At 44.0% G+C, this 3,944-nt stretch overlaps 1 pseudogene; it reads right to left on the bottom strand.

Annotated features, from left to right (window-relative positions):
• Nucleotides 1-1,654: 1,654 nt before the first annotated feature.
• Nucleotides 1,655-3,112, bottom strand: LOC109739530 (uncharacterized; annotated as a pseudogene).
• Nucleotides 3,113-3,944: the final 832 nt, after the last annotated feature.

Genomic DNA, 3,944 nt, shown 5'->3' with positions numbered 1-3,944 from the left:
TACTAAACATGTTCAACAAACAGAAACAAAGTCTCACTAAGTTGCCAGATTGAAGAAAAACATGTGCATTTAAGCAAGAGATTCTCCATACCTGCCACCCTTAGAACATCCAGGCGTCGGCGATGACTGGGCGAGCGGTGCCTCCAGCTGCTGAAACCCTGCCTGCGTCGCGTAGCTGCTGCTCCCCAACCAATTATCTACTTCAGAGAACGAGCCCACAGCGTCCAAACTTGTGCCACCGGCGCCGCTGTCACTGCCACCCATCTCGCCGCCGCCCCCGTCCGGAATCACCGACTCCATGGCGGCTGCCACCTAGGTCAGACTGAGGACAGAGGGAGAGGAGGGAGAGAGTGAAGCGCGAGAGGGGAATGGGTCCAATGGATTAGATCTTGACCGTTCCGACCGACAGCCGCCGTTTCCGACCGCGGACGCGCCATTAATGGCCGTTAACGCGCGGCGGGCGTCGATTGGCCACCGTGGCACCTGAAACGTGGGACCGGCTGGTCAGTTTGGTGCTTAGCGCGGGCGAAGCGACCGGTTTCGAGACTTGGTAGTTTTTTGCCACGGATTAGGACAAAAGTGGTAGTTTTCCGCACAAAATCGTAAAGTGGTAGTTTTCTGTCACGTTTCCGTGAAATGTGGTAGTTTTTGGTTAAATACTCCATATATTCAGAAAAAGGATCACTCCCCCAGTTTTCAATCCAATCGCTTAGTCAAGCGGTTGCTGATGATGCACCGATGGATGCACTGGACAGGATGTTGCTTAGTGTTCTCAACCAGGTCTAGAGATCTCACATCAAGAGTAAAACACATGAAGGAAGTGTGTGTAATTTAAATGAAATGACAGCTGCAACCATAAGCCTAATGGCTAATAGCAGTAAATCATGATGAAGGTGCTACTAGGAAGAACCCAGCTAACAATATCTTCATACAAAACATTTGTCTCAATACTAAAGCTTCACGATCACTGACCAATTGTACTGTTTGGACTTCAGCACGCCGTTATTTATGGCAAAGAAAGTGAAATTGTTCTCTTTCTCCTTCAAAGACAGCAACAACTCTCAGTTGTAACTTATCAATAGATAACTCTTCCATTGTCCGTCATATACTCCCTCCGTCCCAAAATTCTTGTCTTAGATTTTTCTAGATACGGATATATCTAATACTAAAATGTGACTTGATACATCCGTATTTAGGCAAATCTAATACAAGAATTTTGGGACGGAGGGAGTATGAAGTATGAAGAGCAATCTTGGACACAAGGAATTATACATCCAACACCTCTCAGCCAGGTCACAATCCACCCTAAATATTGCAGTGCCTTGAAAAAAATGAACTAGGCAATCTACCCGACTACCAGTAAACAGCAACTAACAACCATAAGGCCTAATTCACACTTCTCTAATTCTAGTGGACGCTGGAGTAATCAGGATAACAACAAATTTAGAGCATATCAAGACTGAGAGCATATGCATGCTAAGTTACGGTGTTGCGTAACAACACTAGCCCTCACGCCAACTGATATCATAGCGTCAAGTACTCTAAATGATTTCTCCATCTTGGCGATAAGCAACATCCATTGATAATTTTAGTGAATGTAGTAGGATCAGACCTCTCACCAGTACGGGTAGCCAAGTCAAAGATGCCATGTTCATCAATTACCTTTCCGCGGCCTATGATGAATATCCCTGTTCTTCATTCTGGTAATAAATTCCTTGGCTTTCATGGAGTCACCATGATTAAAATAACCCTCAACCATGCACATGTAAACTTCTGTGTCAACTGGTACTCCCATATCAATCATCTCACTGAATTTTTCCATCGCGTCATCCATCCTCCCCATCTTGCAAAATGCATATATCATAGTTAAATAAGTGAATTCATTAGGATTCACACCCTGCTACATGTCTTCAAAGAAAAGCATGGCCACATCCATCATGCCATACTTAGCATATGCATTAATCAGTATGTTGAAACAACGGAGGTCGGGTACAACTCCATCTCTTGCCATCAGCTCACAGAGATCAATCATTTTAATAAGGGTTCCTTCTATAGCGTACCCATGGAGCATAATAGAGTATGAGATGACATTAGGTTTTCGTCCATTCACGGCCATGGAATAAAATATTTCCTCGGCTTCTTTGATTCTTCCATGCTTGCAAAGGTAATCCATGACTGAGCTGCAAGTAACAACATTTGGCATACAACATTGGCTTCTCATTACTTGCAACAACCTAGCAACTTCTTTCAACTGGCCCAAAGTTGAATATCCTTGGATCATGCTACTATATGTGACAGCATCTGGTTGGACACCATTATGAACCATTGATCGAAGAACCACCTCTACCTTGTCCATTGCTCTTGCTTTGCACAGCGCATTGATAATGGAGATATATGTCACCTTAGTAGGCACAATCCCCTGTCGTATCATTTCTTGGAATAGATCGCATGCTTTGCTTACTTCACCCTCTTTAAAAAAGCCATCAATTACTATGTTGTATGACATCACGTCGGGGGAGTGGTCAGCACCTTTTTTGGCCATCATTTGGAGCAGGTCAAGCGCAAGCTGGCTCCTCCCACTGTCGCTGAAACTCTTGAGAATCACTGAGTAGGAGATGACATTAGGCAAGTCATCGGGCATCCTATGGAGCAGCATGTTCAGAGCCTCCTTTGTTCGCCTCATGTCACAGAGGCACATGAATAGGCTGTTGTAGGTAATGACGCTCATTGTGATGCCTGTCTTGAGGAGGCGACCGAAGAAGGCATGCCCTAGGTCCGGGCGGCATGCTCGGTGGCAGCAGTCAATTAGTATGTTGTAGGTGATAATGGTGGGTGCTATCACCTGGCGACGGCCTGCTTGGGCCATGCGGTTGAAGAGATCAATGGCGAGGGCAGGTCCGTCGGTGCAGATGGTGGAGGGCGGCGCACGCGCAAGGGCAACAAATAAGTCGTTGAGTGCACGTACTGATACTGGGACTGGTTGGCGTAGCATTTCATCGAACAGTTGGTGCGCGAGCTCTGGCCTGAGCGTCCTGAAGCCCAGATGGTCGTGGAGTTCGTTCAGCAGCTCGTTGGCGCATGAGGAAACGGAGCTGGAGAAAGAGTGTGACATTGTCGCCGTGTTTCTGCAGCGGCGGCGAATGCGGGAAGCAACAAACAGGTCCTGGTGGGTGGTGGGAGGAGGGTGTGCCGGTCCTGGTGGGAGGAGGGCAGATAGAGCACAGAGGCAACGACCAGGTCCTGGTCTCGCTCGCTCACTTCTTCCTGGTTTGTGGTTCCGGTGCGGTTTTATCTGGTTTTCTTCCTCTTTTTTCTGTTGTTTTTTAACAGGCTTTTCTTTGTTTTTCGTTCTTTCCCCTTTTTTCTCTTTTCCAAAAAGTTTTCTTAAAAAAAAGATCTTCGGAATCGGTTAAAAAAATCTCCGGAATTTCAAAAAATGTCCATGGTTCAAATTTTTGTTTTGAATTTCAAAAAAGGTTCACAAATACAAAATTTGGTCCTATTTTATTTCCAGAAATTAATTAAAAATGTTCATATTTACAAAAAAAAATCATGATTTCAGGAATTTTACAAAAATGTTCATGTTCCATTTTTATGGAATTTTAAAAGTCTTTGTTTTCAAAAAAGAGTTCAAAATTCATAATGTGTGTGTTTTCCAAAAGTTATTCATAATTTCAGTTTATGTTCCTGTTTTCAAAAATTGATCACAAATTCAAAAAATATCCAAATTTTTGGAAAATGTTCCAAATTTTCGAAAAGTGTTAGAAATTTTAAAATTTATTTGCATTGAAAAACAACTAAAAAATTAACGTTTCCTAGAGTAACCCGGGCGCTGCAGTACTTCCAGGGGACCAGAATGTTGGATGCAAGTAAAGTAGACTTGGATTGCCTCGATACGAATACGTGTATCGGTTTCGATTCGATACTGATACATAAATACGTCA

Source organism: Aegilops tauschii, chromosome 7 (genome assembly GCF_002575655.3).
Source record: "Aegilops tauschii subsp. strangulata cultivar AL8/78 chromosome 7, Aet v6.0, whole genome shotgun sequence".
Lineage (NCBI taxonomy): Eukaryota > Viridiplantae > Streptophyta > Magnoliopsida > Poales > Poaceae > Aegilops > Aegilops tauschii.
The sequence above is the reverse complement of the archived record's forward strand: the minus strand, read 5'-3'. Positions and strand labels throughout refer to the sequence as shown.